Source organism: Medicago sativa, chromosome 8 (assembly GCF_051527215.1).
Source record: "Medicago sativa cultivar Bolivia chromosome 8, Bolivia_mono, whole genome shotgun sequence".
In the NCBI taxonomy this organism is placed as follows: Eukaryota; Viridiplantae; Streptophyta; class Magnoliopsida; order Fabales; family Fabaceae; genus Medicago; species Medicago sativa.
In genome coordinates, this window is record NC_140756.1 from 54293699 (window position 1) to 54309778 (window position 16080).

Here is a 16080-nt window from a genome sequence, read left to right on the forward strand (position 1 = left end):
GATAATGGATTCAACTAATGACTACATTATGCTTTGATTAACGGAAGATATTATTAGTCAACTACTCCCTCCGTTTTATAATACTTGTCGTTTTTGAAAAAATTACACATACTAAAAAATCAATAATTTTTGTTATTTATTTTATGAAATTATGTGTTTTTTCTATTTTTTTTAGGCGAAAAGAGAAATAGATTAAATAAAAATAACAATATACATTGACTGGGGGGACATTAGACCTGACCTAGGTACAACCTAAATGGGAATAAAACATGAAAATAGTTAAGGGTATTATTAATAACCAATAATTAATGTTGCATTGAAACTTGAAAGTGACAAGTAAAATGAAACAAAATTATTTTGCAAAAGCGACATGTGTGAAACGGAGGGAGTAGTTGAGGTGTAGATATTAATGAATATTTATTTTTAGGAATGCGTTAAATTACTATGTTTTTTTCGATCAAGCAAACTACCGTAAATTGTTCGTATATTTCTTGATATTTTTTTTAGTGTATCAAATCTCAATCAACAATATAGATAGAGACTATAAATTGTACGGACAAGTATTGTAGTGTAACCCTAAAAAAAAGTATTGCAGTGTAAATCACATAACGTCTATACATGAGTTATTTTATTAATTAACTAGTAAAAGATCGGTGTATTCATACATATCGCGTAACATTGTGGTAATTATATAAAAGTTGTATTGGTAATATTGTCAAATGTATATAGATGAAATTATCAACATTAATTTAATATTTTTATTAAAAAAATTATAAAACAGGTACGTAACAAAAAAAAAAAGGAAAACTATGAGAGAGAGCGACAGGAGAGAGAGAGATACCTCGCGGTGGCCGGATTTTCGAACAGTGGCAACCGCACCGGAGCTTTTCTTTGGATGAGAGAAACACTGGGGGGGATAGGGGTCCAGCCTGGGTGGCAGAAATTGAGGGGGATAGGGGAGATTGGTCTGTAGTTAGGTCTCGGAAGCGGAAAGCGACGCAACCGGTGGATCGAGGACGGGACAGGTCAAGGGTTTCAGAGTGGCATGGAGGCAAGGAGCAGGGCAAGGGTTGGGAACCGCAGTATTATGGAGCGGACGACAGAGAATTGAACAGAGAATCACGAGTGCAACCTAGGGTTTCTTACGATCAGAATGTTTCACGTTTGCACGTACATGGCAGACAGGAAAATGCAGTTATGAAACGCGAAGCAGGTTTTTTCTGTAGAGGGGCATCGTAACAGTGGTAACAACGTTCATAAGGCTTCCTTCTACTTCACCAACATTCCAGACTGTATGCCACTGTATCGGTTACGTTAATATTTTGAGGTATGTGGAATTCTTTCGGATGTTTATGTAGCCAGACGTCTAAATGCTCGTGGACAGGTTTATGGATTTGTAAGGTTTATGAATGTGAAAGATAGAGACAAATTAGGGCAAGCTTTAAATAACATTTGGATTGGTGACTGTCGAGACTGGGCTAGGGAAGCTAGGTTCGATAGGTTTGCGGATTTTGATGAGGAAAATAGGGCTGTTAGGAAGGTGGACCGATCTGTTGTGAAGGGGGTGGAGGTTAGGCTGGTTGTGATTACTCCTGGTGACGGGATTATGAATGTGAGGGTGAGGAAGGAGGAGTTGGATGAGAAGGAGAGAGAGGGAGAAAAAATTGTGAAGGTTGGAATGGTGGATGTTAGAGTAGTGCAGCAGAGGAAAAAAATAAGTCGAAAATTAAAAAAAACAAGAAAACAAGAGTGAGGATGAGGGAGTTGTGGGGAAGGAGGACAGGAAGAACGCGGAAGGAGGGTCGGTGTGGAAGCCGAAGGAAGGGAAGGTTGTGGAGAGTGTTGGTCCACTGTCTAAAAATCAACGGTGGTATAACACCAATCCGGAAGACCGTTTGTGGGCTAGTGGGGTATGGTGGAAAGGGTGGTGTCGGGAGATTCTTCGTTATCTTTACAACAAAGGGTGTAAGATGCCGGTTTTGCGAATGTCGTGGTAACACCGATGGGAAGTGATAGGGTTTTCCTTCATTGTTTGGGAGGAGATGATATTTGGAATGTGTTTAATGAGGCTATTCATTTTTTTTGGTATGTTGTTTGCGGACTTGCATAAATGGTCTCCAGTTGAGGTTAATTATGAGAGGGGAGCTTGGTTAAGGATCTATGGTACTCCTGTGCATGCTTGGAATGAATTGTTCTTCAAATTATGTGTGTTGGGGTGCGGAAGATTTATTCGATCGGATACTTGTATGGTGGATAAGGCGCGTTTCGATTATGCTCGCGTTCTTATTTCGACAACTCATTTGGAGATTATTAATTCATCTTATGAGATTGCTATAGATGGTATTAAACATGTGATTAAATTGGTGGAAGATTGGGGGAGTAATTTAGGGGAGGATGCATTCTTGTCGGAAGAGGAGTTGGAGTCACCGTCGGATAATTTAGCAAATATTCATGACACGGTTGGCATGGAAAATTGTCAGGATGATGTTGATGCATTGGTGGATGACCTTAATACAGATTGGCTGAAAGGTAATAATGAACAAGTTGTTAATTTAGAGGGCGAAGCTTGCATTTTCGTAAAAGACAGCAAGGCTGAATTGGTACAGCAAGTGCAAATTCCTGAAGCGACCTTACAGCAGGATCCTTGCACGGTTAACATTGTTAATTCAAAGGAGAATCATGTGAATCCTGTTTATTCTTTTGTTGTTGGCTCATGCTCGGTTAAGGACGGAAAGAAAACAGCAGCGGCATCTAGATCCTCATCAAATCCGAAACAAAAAGAAAAAGCTTGCTGCGATTGTTCTTAAGCACTCTGCTGGTTTTATAAAAAGAATTGCTCGACTTCCTTTGACAGATAGAAAGAAATTTTTGAAGGTTTTAAAGAAACAGAAATGCAAGAGAAATGTGGGGTCAAAGGCAACAAAAGAGATGTCTACGTTAACTTCTACCTCTACGAATACATCTAATGTTTCTGTTAACAAAGAATGGGAGCATTGGATTGTTCTTCATGATAAAAAGGAGAATGTAGCGGAGGATGTGAGGGAGATAGGTAAGACGTTGGGTGTTAATGTTAAGGGAGACAAAAGTAATGGTTTGAATTTGTTGACCAAGGAGGGGAGAAGAGAGTTTAGGGCGGAGAGATGGAGTATGTTGGAGGCGGGAAAAGAGGTGGATGGTGGGTGTGTCAGGGAGGGGGTGTAGGGGTCGGTAGAGTTGGTGTGGGTGGGGGAGGAGAGTGGTGGAAATGAAGATTACTTCTTATAATGTTCGAGGTTTGGGTGGTTTTGAGAAACGTGCAGAAGTGCGGCGTTTTGTTCAAGATAAGCGTCCGTTTGTGGTGTGTTTGCAAGAATCTAAATTGAGTACGGTTGACGGTTTTACTGTTAAATCTCTGTGGGGTAGTGAATATTGTGGGTACTCTTATCAAGCGTCTAATGGGGCATCTGGAGGTTTAATTACTATGTGGGATACGTCCGTCGTGGAGGTTTGGTGTACTATGAGTTACAAACATGTTTTGATTATTAAAGGGAAGGTAATTCTCACAGGTCAAGATTTTATTATTGCTAATGTTTATGCACCTTGTGATACAACTGCGAAACAAGATTTATGGATGCGTCTGTCTCAATTTATTCTTATCAATGGTGATGCGAATGTCTGTGTTTGTGCGGACTTTAATTCTGTTAGATTGGAGGAGGAGAGGAGAGGAAGAAATGTGATTTTTAGACAGTTGGATGCCGACAATTTTAATAATTTTATTGATGGTAGTTTCTTGATAGATTTACCTATTTGTGGAAGATTATACACTTGGTATCGTGGTGATGGTATTTCCATGAGCAGGATTGATAGATTTCTTGTGTCTACAAAGTGGTGTGAATCTTGGCCTAATTTTATTCAAGTGGCGCATCAGCGGGGCCTCTCCGATCATGTTCCGCTTGTTCTATATGTTGATGAGACAAATTGGGGCCCTTGACCTCTACGTTTGATGAAGTGCTGGTATGAATTTGATGGTTATGCTGCTTTTGTCCGTGAAAATTTAAACTCTTTTAATTTGGATGGGTGGGGCGGCCATGTCCTGAAAATGAAGCTAAAAATGATTAAATCTTGTCTCAAGGAGTGGCATGAAAAACATTCAAAGAATATTGAAGGTAAGATATCAGATGTAAAAAATAGACTTTCTTCCCTTGACATTAAAGGGGAGGAAGAAGAGCTGGTGGAGGAAGAGGCTAAGGAGATTCGCGAGTTGTCTGTTGAATTGCATGCTATGTCACGCGTTCATACTAGTCTGAATTGGCAAAAGGCGAGGATGAATTGGTTACGGGAAGGTGATGCAAATTCAAAATTCTTTCATAATATGATGTCAAAAAGACAACGTCGGAATTCTTTACATGTCATTAATGTTGATGGGGTGCGTGTGGAAGGGTTCAGAATATTAGGATGGCTGTTCAAAATCATTTTGCAAGTCATTACAGTACTCGTGTTGTTGAGCTCCCAGATGTTCACGGTCTAAATTTCAGAAAATTGTCATTTGCTCAGGCAGGTCAATTGGTGCGACCTTTTTCGTTGGATGAGGTTAAACAGGCGGTTTAGGACTGTGATAGTTATAAGAGTCCTGGACCTGATGGTATTCATATGGGGTTCATCAAAGATTTTTGGCATGAACTGAAAGATGATTTTTTGAGGTTTTTTGTGGAATTCCATCGGAATGGGAAGTTGACAAAGGGAGTAAATTCGACATTTATTGCTTTGATTCCGAAGGTGGATAGTCCCCAAAGGCTAGCTGATTTTCGACCAATTTCCTTGGTTGGGTGTATGTACAAAGTGCTGGCAAAGGTCCTTGCTGATCGCCTCTGTAACACCCCGTTTTTCCAACATAAAAATTTCTCAATTAAAAATCAGAGTTTATCAACTTTAAAAGGAATGCTACACTTCTTAAAAATTCATAAAATAAATAGCAATTTAACCTTCAAAAATCATTCAACATAATCGTTTCAAAATTTCGCAGCGGAATTAGTTCAACGTTAATAAAAGTCTTTGGCACGCAGGCCTCATCATAAAATCTCATAAGTCTTGTTCAACATTTAATCATAAAAATCCATAGATAATACGTAAGGAATAGAAGTAAAGTCAAAGTCCCATCCCGTTACGTATCAGAGCACCTAGACACAACGTGAGGAGTCCACTCACGACCGCCTCTAATCTTTATTACCTGCAAGTTACCCATACGAAGGACAACATTTTCAAGCAGAAGGGGTGAGATTTCACAAACATCATATTAAGCATATAATTCATCAAAATACATTTAACAACATTAAGCATCACTAACCTATCAAACATTTATCACTTAGCATCATATCAAATCATAATCAATTCATAATTAAACATCATCATCAAAATCATATTTCATTGTAAGAAATTCAACTTCATAACTTGACTCGACAATGCGACTCAACTTGACAATGCAACTCTTAACATCTTAAATCATCTTAAAACCTCTTGATATGCAAATGCATGTGGTACCATTCAGGGCATCAAGCCCCCAACATATATGAGTGTAAATAGGCTCTTCAGGGCATCAAGCCCCCAATAAAAGTGATCAAAAGCTCCAGGGCATCAAGCCCCCAACGTAGTTGAGCAAAAGCTCCAGGGCATCAAGCCCCCGTCTTTAATGAGTATGTAATGGACTCAACTTCCTACAACTTAGACAACTTCATGGACATCCCTTATAATTCCATTATTATGGAAAACTTCTCAAATCTTTACAACTTAGACCGACTTATACAACTCCGTGACATTAAATGGTCAACAGCAGCAAACAACAACAAATGCAGCATATAACAGTGCTTAAATATCATATCATCATTAAAGAATGGATTCGCATTAACATAAGCATCATAAATAACACGTATAGTGTATAATAACAATATCACTTCATTAATAATCTTAGTCATCTAATTCAGATTCTGGATAGCTTTAGTCATTCTAAACAACTTCATTTTTATCTCTAGGATCAACTCATAACTACACGTGCAAAAAGGATCGCAAAAACTTAACAAGGTTATCTGTCTTTTAGTTGCTCGCGAGGCGAGCTCATCTACTCGCCATTGCGAGTTCATGTTTATGGGCTACTCGCCATTGCGAGTTGGTTGCTCTCGGGTTCTTGACATTTTTCACCCAAAAATCCCATTTTTAACTTCCCTGGGTCCAATCTTGACCCCAAAACTTACCTAATCATTCTTATAACTATTAAGGCACTCAAAACCATATAAAACTTGGCCTAAACATCAATTACAAAATCATGATTTTCTCACTGGGTTACTCGCCGTTGCGAGTTAATTTACTCACGAGGCGAGCGATGAAGTTCATAGCTCGCGAGGCGAGCTAAGCTACTCGCCACTGCGAGGGATGAAGGTCAGTTCAACCAGAATTCAGTTTTCTTCAAATTTTCACCTAAACTCATGGTTCTAACCTCAAAACAACTTCTAATAATCACCCTATGGATTATCTATGGTCTGTACACAAGTTTTTCATCAATTCAACTAGTTTTCATGGTTCAATCATCAAATCGATCTCCAAACCCTAATTCTCAATTCTCATAAAACTCTACCTACATCATGCTAAATCTATTTTTCAGAATCATAGACTTAATAATATTCAAAGTTAGTCTCACCCTTACCTTATAACAGATGAAATCGCAGCTTTCCAGGTCTCCTCCTCTTCTCTTGACTTTTCTATCTTTTTCACCGAACACTGATCGTACGTTATGTTTTTCTCTCAACCTAACTCCTCTATTTATAACACCTATTCTATTCTTTCTATTTCTTCTTTCTTCCACTAAAATTTCTAATTTTATAAAACAACCCCACATCTCAATAATTATTTTATTTTCAAATCTTATTTTATTTAATAATAAAATAAGTCGCACTATCATTATAATTTCACAACAATCATATATTCTCTCAAAAATCACATAATTCATATAAATATATGCTAAAACTCATTAAAATAATTAAATAATTACGACGGGCGTAACAACCTTCGTGGTGTTTTGGATTTTGTGGTGTCGGATGCTCAGTTTACCTTTGTTCGCGGTAAGCAAATTCTTGATGGCATTCTCATTGCTAATGAGGTAGTTGATGAGGCTAAACGCAAGAACAAGGAACTATTATTGTTTAAGGTTGATTTTGAAAAGGCCTACGATTCTATTGATCTCAATTATTTACACTCAGTGATGTTGAATATGAACTTCCCAACACTTTGGAGAAAATGGATTATGGAGTGTGTTGGAACAGCTTCAGCTGCCGTCCTTGTTAATGGGTGTCCGACGGAGGAGTTTCCTATCCAGAGGGGGCTTCGCCAAGGGGGTCCTCTCTCGCCATTTTTATTCTTATTGGCGGCGGAAGGTTTCGATGCTCTGATGAAGGCTTCTATGACTATAATATTTTTCAACCGTATGGTGTGGGCTCTCAACGGGATGTAAGGCTGTCTCATCTCCAATTTGCTGATGATACGCTAATTATGGGTGATAAAAGCTGGTTGAATGTGCGTACAATTCGGGCGGTGTTGCTAATTCTTGAGGAGTTTCGGGTTTGAAGGTTAATTTCAATAAAAGCATGCTGACGGGTGTTAATATTTCCACATCTTGGCTATCAGAAGCGGCTGCAGTTTTAAATTGTAGAACTGGCTTAATTCCTTTTGTGTATTTGGGGTTGCCTATTGGAGGTGATAGTGGGAAACTTAGTTTTTGGAAACCAGTGGTGGATCGTATTTCGGCTAGATCGTCGTCTTGGAATAATAAGTACTTATCTTTAGGTGGCCGCCTGGTTCTTCTGAAGTCTGTCCTGTCTTCTCTTCCGGTTTACTTTCTTTCCTTCTTCAAGGCACCTACAGGTATAATTTCCTCTATCGAATCTATTTTTAAACAATTTTTTGGGGCCGGTGTGAGGTCTCTAAAAAAATTGCTTGGATTAAATGGGATTCTGTGTGTTTACCTGTGATTAGTGGTGGTTTGGGGGGTTCGGAGGTTAGGGGAATTTAATTTGTCGTTATTAGGGAAGTGGTGTTGGAGGATGATGGTCGATAAGGATGGGTTGTGGTATCGTGTTCTAAAGGCTAGGTATGGGAAGGTAGGTGGTCGGATAAAGGAAGGAGGTAGAAAATCTTCTAGGTGGTGGAGGTCGATTTGCAATGTGAGGGAGGGAAGTGGGTTGGTTGTAGGCCGGTGGTTTGATGATAATATTAGGCGGGTGGTAGGAAACGGTCGTAACACTTTCTTTTGGACAGATAACTGGCTGGGTGGAGTTCCCTCAAAACTTCAGTTCAGTCGCCTTTATGACTTATCTGTGCATAAGGAGTGTTCAGTGGAGGATATGGCGAGAGCGGGGTGGGAGGATGGAGGCCTTGGGTGGGTGTGGAGGCGTCATTTGTTAGCTTGGGAGGAGGAGAGTGTGAGGGAGTGTGTAGGGTTGTTAAATAACATTGTTTTGCAAGACAATATCCAGGACCAGTGGCGGTGGTTGCTTGATCCGATTCACGGATATACGGTTAAGGGGACTTATAGCTTCCTAACCACTTCAGATGAGTACATAGCTGATGTCGCAGGCCTTGATGTGTGGCATAAATTGGTTCCTTCAAAAGTTTCTTTGTTTGCTTGGCGTCTACTTCAAGATAGAATACCGACAAAGTCAAATTTAGTGCGTCGTCATGTTATTCAACCAACTGACAACTTTTGTGTAGGTGGTTGCGGTTCTTCTGAAACGCCGGATCATCTCTTCATTACGTGCGGTATTTTTGGGAGAACATGGTATCTTATTTGTTTGTGGCTTGGTATCCCTTGTGTTTTTCCAGGTTCGGTGAAAGATCACTTCTCTCAATTTATACATTTGGCGGGTATGCCGCGGCTTTCCCATTTTTACTTAAAGATTATTTGGCTGGCTTGTGTTTGGGCAATATGGAAGGAGAGAAATAACAGTGTCTTCAATAATGTGGTTATTGATCCTCTCAGTATTGTTGAAAAAGTGAAGCTGAAGTCTTTTTTATGGCTTTCGTCAAATGTTGTTCCTCTTCCGTTTGGTTTTCACGATTGGTGGAGATATCCTCTACCTTGTATGGGTATCATGTAATTGTTTTAGTTTTTTCTCCTTCGGTGCAGGCATCATTGGTAGGTGCCTGTAGATTGTATCAGACTTCGGTGGATTCACCACTTTAGCACACCTTGTGCGGGGTGAAACACTACTTTATTGAGCAATATATCCCATTTTGATTTGTTAAAAAAAAAAATTATAAAAGTTATGATGTTATAAAATCTGCATTTATCTAAATATTTCATTCGCTAATATGCGATCTATGATTAATTATAATAATTATTCAAAAAGAGTGTAACTAATTACTTAAAGGAAAAAAAAAAGAGTTGTATCCATCCCAATCTCTGTGGGCGAACATGTAACTTTTTGAACTTAGGGGTGGCGGCTTTCCCTAAGGGTATGTTTGGTTCCAAAGAAAGAGAGAGGAAAGATAGGTGAGTGGATGGAAAGAGAGTGGAAAGATGGTCTTTCTTTGGTTTGGCACAACAAAGGAAAGAAACTTTTTGGCAGGTCCCACATAGAAAATGTTTCTGCGCTGGATTGGGGAGAAAGTGGAAAGATACCCCTATTTTTATTGAATGTACTAAAGTGCCCTTCAGTCTTGTATATTTTTACAATCCATGTTTCAATGTTTTTTTTTTGTCTTTTGCATAGTAATCTCAAACAATATTTTATTATTTTTAATACTTATACACATTTTTTATGAGACATACTCATGGATAGCCATTTTTTTGGACCAATTTTAATATAGTGTTTATAGCAAAATTATTTAAATGTATTTTCATTGAAAAATTATTTAAATAACACAATAACATAGGGTTATTTATGTCTTTTATTAAATTCATCTCTTTCTTTCCTCTTTCACTTTCACTTTTACCAAACAACCAACAAATCATCTCACTTTCTACTCACTTTCTTCTTACTTTCTTTCCTTTAACATTCTTTCCTCTAACTTTCATTCCTTCCACTATCCAAACACACCCTAAATAGTAACGCATAGTAGTTCTGTTTCTGCTCACAACTAAATTTTGGATTACCACGATCTTTTCTTTAGGAATCACAGGATTAAGACCCAAAAATAAATTATCTTTGCGGTGGTTATGACTTATGATAAAATTGATTTCTTTCCTCTTTATACCCATTGCCAAAAACGGATCCCTACCGCATTGAAAAAATTGATTTCTTTCTTGATTAAACAAATTCATTGCATTCGGACAAAATCTATAGTATGATGGGGAATTAACATTTAAGTACCATCCATCCTAGCACATGATTGTGTGAGCTTTTTGCAACCCTTCATAGAAGGTGAATAGAGTTTTGCTTGGTTTGATGTTGGGTTTCGACCTTTATCAATAAAATTTTATATAACTTTTTAACTCCATGCAACAATGATCCATTTAAATAGCATAACTTTTATTTTTGCATTCTCGTACCAAAAAACAAAAAAAAAAAATATAGTATATAGCTATGAGTATATGCACATTGTAGGCAACGAAATGGATTAATTGACAAACACCTTAAATTGTATTAAACTACTTTTTTTTGAGACAACTTGATTTATTGATGATATTGGAGATTATCAGTCGAAACTGCTTAAATAACATATCATAAAGAGAAGTATTATTGCTTTAAATTGTGAAAAGAATATTTCACAACATGAAACGGAAAATGCCGCTAGTGTTTAGGGGGTGGATCTGGGTATGTTATTGGGTCTTTACCTTTTGATAGGGGTGTACGTCTTGGTCCACCCCTTCTGATTGGAGTTGAGAGCTTCACAAATTGGGGAAATGGTATTGAGCTTGGACCCGATGGAACAAGTCTTTTGATGTCATAGTTAATCCCGTAATTTTGTGTTGTAGGCTTATCTAGTGTTGAGGGTTTAAAGGGTGAATTTGGTGTTGTTATTGGGTCACGACCTTTTGATAGGGGTGTACGCCTTGATCCACCCCTTCTGGTTGTGGTTGGGGGCGTCTGAATTGGGGGAAATTGTATTACGCTTGGACCCGATGGAACAAGTCTTTTGATGTCATAGTTAAACCTGTAATTTTGTGTTAGCGGCTTATCTAATGTTGAGGGTCCCAAGGCTGGATCTGGTGGTGAATTTGTTAGAGGTGTACGTCTTGATCCACCCCGAAGGCTTCGTCGACCTACTTTGATTTCATAATTTCTAAGACTATCACCAATGGCAGTAGAAATGAATAAGAATGATATAACACCAACCAAACAAACCTTTGAAATTTCCATCTCACTAAGTTTGAGTTTTAGTATGACAAAATCATGTATAAATATCAAACTTCGTAGGTTTATTTTGTTATCCATTAATTATGCCATTATTATGGTCAAAAGAATAAAAAAAAAAGTTTGCCATTCGTTCCATTTAAGAAGGTCCATGAATTTTAGTAAAACAGTCAAAATTCGATTACAATACCTTTTTTTATATTAGGTCCAGAATTTTTAGTAAAAAAAGTCAAGATTCATTTACAATATTTTTTATTCTTTTCCTTCTTTTTTCATTTTATTCTTTCCAATACATAAATGCTTTTCTATATATAATTTTATTTTGGAAAAAATAGTGAGCTTAGCTTAGTTGGTATGGACAATGCATAAAACATAAAAATATGCAAGGTCTGGGGTTCAAATCCCGGCCACCACAAAAAAAAAGTCTTTTTTAAAGCATCGTATCGTATTTTAATTTTTAAAGTATCGTATTTTAATTTTAATTTTAACATTTATATTTTTTTCCAATAAATTTAATTTTCACATATAGTACTACATTTTTTCTCCACCATTGAAATACAACAATTACTTTTTTTAGAATTTAATTATTATTTTCTCTTAATTATCATTTTCTCTCTCATGTTTGATAGTTGAGATTCCACTTGAAAAAACTTGAGATAATTTTCAAAGAAGAGAATCCAAATCCGTTGGTTACCTTCCTCTTTGTTCTCATTGCCAAAGTAAAAACGAATATCTCCCCATTAATACTTCGTTCTTTTCTTATTATAGATTTTTAATTTCGTACTTTTTTCCGATCACTATTATAATTAATTTTTTTTTATGTTCATTGAACAACAGATGTATCTTGTCTATATTATAATCCAAATACACCAATTATTCAACGAATCTAAAAATGTTTTTTTGTTTATAATAATGAACAGAATGATATAATTTATCATAGAAATTTCAAGCGGTATTTAGAATCTAGAAACATGAATAGTTTTTAATAAGGATTGGTATATCATAAACAAACTTGCATAGTATAACAAGACATATGAACTTTGTAAATGATCTTATACTTGTGTGTTGACTCGTGGCATACATAGGGTATAAGCTAACTTTTTTTTATTTTTTACAGAAACTAGTTACAAACCCGTGCTTCGCACGGGTTGAATAACGTATCTTGTAAAAAAATTGTTCCAAAGGAAAAATGAGTAAATTAAGGAATATTGCACAAACATTAGAAATATTTATCAAAGCCTTACCAGGTCTTGATTCATGAAAAGAGCATATATTTTGTTCATGAGATCAGGAAAATAACATAATAATTAAGATTAAACTAATTGGAACTAATGAAGGAACCAATGATGTGCAAATTACGATTACATTTGCATGACACAAAATGAACCAAAGAAACAACATTTCTAAGTTAAGATAGTTTTGGATTAGAGTTAAGGGTAAGTCCAAAGTATTATACATTCAAGTACCATACAAGCTAGATTATAGGAGTTCATGAAGAACAAAATGAGTATCAGTCAAGTAGAAAAATAAAAGTATCTCTAAATTGACAATGATGAAATGAATACTCATTACCATGTTCGTAAACTCTTTCTTCAAACAAAGAAAAACAAAAAGAAAAATTAAAACCCTCAAAATTCTACCCATCATTTCTTCACTTCATATAATATTTTTCTTCTTTCTAATATTCCCTTTTTCTTCTTGCTTGAAAATTAGTCTTAATTACTTCCTAGCTCTACAAGTTGTTGAAAACAAAGACCTGTCCTGTCAGCAAGTTACTACACAACCATTTTCTTCTCTCCAGCACAATCTCAAACTCTCCAACAGAGTTACACTTGATTTTAGCGTTAAGTCCTGATAATTTACTTCGTCAGGATCTAAATTTTGAACGGGGACAGGACTGGATGTTGTCAGCACAGAATCTAAAGACCTTGCTATTTCCTGAAACCTGAGGCAATTGAAGATATGAGATCCATATCACTAGTAATTCAGGTATTCTTATGAAGTTATGACCATCTTAAAGATAAGAATCACCTCAAAGCAAAATACTCTCTAAGTTTCCAATTACATTGCTTCAGATCGAAATTTAGCAACAGCAGATCTGGACCTACAGTAGCCTTGCATGGAATTAAATGACATATATTGGTGAATGTACACTCTTAGACATGTATCGATAAATCTAGCAAATACAATGTTAAATTAACAAATGTTTTTGACACATTAAGGCCACATTTCTTTATTTCTGTTTCTCAAGGTGAAAAGTGAGATTAGCTGAAAGGAGATATTACTACTACCTTCTAAATAAGCCAAGAACTCCAAGCTTGATTTGTAATTTTTCAAGAACTTTGGTCTTCCAGGAGAAAATGCACCTGGTTTTCCCTTCTGAATAGCAAAGAGAACCTCTCTAAGGATTGAATTGGCCAAGAAGTCAAAGACGTGTAAACCTGAATTTCCTGCACCAAATACCAAACTTTAGATATGTAAATATAATGGTTTGATATGTAAGCATGATATATGTTAGCACAACCACAGGCATGACCATAAATGACCTAGCTAACAGTACATGTATGTGAAAGGTGGTTTAATAAGTTCTAACTTTTAAAGACCAAAAAGGACTAAGGATTGCCTCGGCAAGTACTGACATGGTCCAAGAAACCAATGCAGTATGACAGATTAAGGCTAATATGGATCCTAAACCTAAAGTGGTAAGAAAAAGTTAGATGAGGTACCAGCTGAAGAAATATCCAACAAAAATTTGCAGTTTTATAAATGCGCTTAAAGGGACTTTACCAAATCCACATGAATCAAGTATCATAAACCATTTATCAAGTTTTTCATGTATTCCCTTTCTTTCAGCTCATGAACGTAATTTGCTGAATTTTTGCGTTTTTCTGAACGTAATGCAAGACCGCAGCCCGACCACTGAAAGGAAGATTTTGCAATTCTAGGAAACAGAAAAAATTAAAGTTTCTCATAATTAAATCCATTTAATCATATTTGACATCTTTGTCAAGAAAAGTATAAATCTCACATTCTTCGAACAGATTCAGAAACAATTTACCTTAATCGCACATCCTTCCCCAATAACACTATCAGTGATTTCAGCATCAAGCATCTTTGACGGAGGCAAATATCACGGTTGAGTGTAAACAGGAGATGAACGATCATAGAAACTGAAATTAAGATCCATTGCCACCATGACCAAGATGCTCTCGGAGTGCATTGACATGATAATATGATGATTATATGGTATATAGCCTATTTATTTACCTGAAGTTAGGTACAGGCTTTTTGGCGATTTCGAGATTTGTATTATAGAAAGCCTCAATGGTACCAATATCTTCCCGGTAGCCATCATATAAGTAAGCTTACACCTATGAATTTTTCACAAAATTACCTCAGATCCTAATATTTAAGATATGAAAATTCCATAGCAAGATTATACAGGTCAATCCAATAGGATGCACATATTTATCAAACTCGCATTCTCCACCACAATCCATATATTGTTTCAATCCAATTTTTTCAAACTCACATTCTTCACCACAATCCATATATTGTTTCAATCTAATGAATTTAGTGGTACACATCGTATTTATTGCTTTAAGTCTCTAAAACTGCAACATGGTAGCTTAAAAAATCTTAACATACATCATGCTAGGATTAACAAATGAAGATATTTGACAGATAAAAATGCAACAAATGATGCTTGTTAATAGAAACTTGAAACTTACACCAAATACAACAATGTTAGAAAGATAAGCTAAGACCATGGTGAAATTCAACGCACACAAAGAACAAAGCTGATGCACATGCCAAAAGCAATATATTAATTTAAAGAAGATTGAAAGAAATCCAAAAAAGAGAATTTAAAGAAGAAGCTCAACTTACCCAATCTAGAAGATATATAAAATTCTCCTCTTTTGTGCTATTTCCCTTTCCATCATCACGTGCTCATTTGTTTGCTCTTCCTGCAAAGACAAAATATGAAATTACTTATCAAAGCAAAACAAACACTGAGGTGGAATAAGTTATGATATTGCATCGTATAATCATTTTAAGTTACGTTACAATATTATCTACATAAAAATCCATAACATTGAAATCTACCACCAAGAAGGAGGAAAGAAAATAAAAATCGATAAATAGTTTCAATTCAGCCCCGATTTGAAGGGAGAAATCATCAACAAAACATATTAACATTTCACATCACATGAACTTAATATTCTCTATCCTAAACAGCCAAGCCAAGACAAAATATTCCCTGTAATTTTTTTTTATAAGTTCTAATATTTTAGGTTGAATACAGAACTTTGAATAGGCAAATAGAGAAACTGGTTCTTTCATACGAAGTAATTTTATTCGAGACATTGTTAATATGAACAATTTCTTAGTCGATATTCGAACTTTAGTTTGCCATGTTGGATTTTGGCTAACATTTCATAAGTGTATTCTAATATTTATGCCAATAACATAATACTACCAGAACTGTTTATATCACACATAAATTGAGCCTAAACAAACTTTCACAGATACCCTCTTAATCATCAATCCTTTACTTTGCACCATATGTCAATTGGAACATTTTTTAATAGATACCTAAGGTTGAGTTAGATACTTAATTATAAGCCTGAAGCTGAGAGTTTTCACGCTATAATAAATAGTATAGATATAAGAGTACTCACAAAATTCCAAATATGTTTATCTGTTCTGCATAAATAAATAAAATGAATACAGAAAATGAGAGAAAGTAAAAGATAAAGAA

At 36.1% G+C, this 16080-nt stretch overlaps 1 long non-coding RNA gene across 2 annotated transcripts; it reads right to left on the minus strand.

The window, feature by feature from the left end:
- Positions 1–12662: 12662 nt before the first annotated feature.
- Positions 12663–14493, minus strand: LOC146899572 (uncharacterized). 2 transcript variants are annotated; one of them, XR_015022400.1, is made up of 4 exons: positions 14377–14493; positions 13610–13768; positions 13350–13432; positions 12663–13263 (listed from the first exon to the last, which is right to left on the minus strand). It is a non-coding gene; the product is annotated as an uncharacterized LOC146899572 (long non-coding RNA). The 2 variants fall into 2 exon arrangements; XR_015022401.1 differs by lacking the exon at positions 14377–14493 and adding an exon at positions 14045–14353.
- Between the last annotated feature and the right edge of the window lie 1587 nt (positions 14494–16080).